Below are 346 nucleotides of genomic sequence, written 5' to 3'. Positions count from 1 at the left end.
GGGGGCACGAACCCGCGTCCCCTGCATCGGCAGGCGGACTCTCAGCCACTGCGCCACCAGGGAAGCCCCCCCACGACCCCTCTTGAATAAAGCCTGCCTTACCGGTCTTTACCAGGGGGCAGGATGAATCATTTTTTCTTTAATGCATCCATTGGCCAGAGGAAGACAGGTGACCAAGAGTGCTGTTAATGGAGCAGGGCCGGAGAGGTCTGCTGCAGAAAGTGGCAGTGCATGCTTGTGAATAATAACGCAATCCTCCACCACTTTCCTCTGAGAGAGAAACCCACAGGCAACTCTCTGTGAAGCGGACCCCACCCAAGACAGCTGTCTTGTCTGTTAGGTCTCG

Source organism: Lipotes vexillifer, unplaced genomic scaffold, assembly GCF_000442215.2.
Source record: "Lipotes vexillifer unplaced genomic scaffold, Lipotes_vexillifer_v1.1 scaffold533, whole genome shotgun sequence".
Lineage (NCBI taxonomy): Eukaryota > Metazoa > Chordata > Mammalia > Artiodactyla > Lipotidae > Lipotes > Lipotes vexillifer.
Note: the sequence above shows the minus strand (reverse complement) of the source record.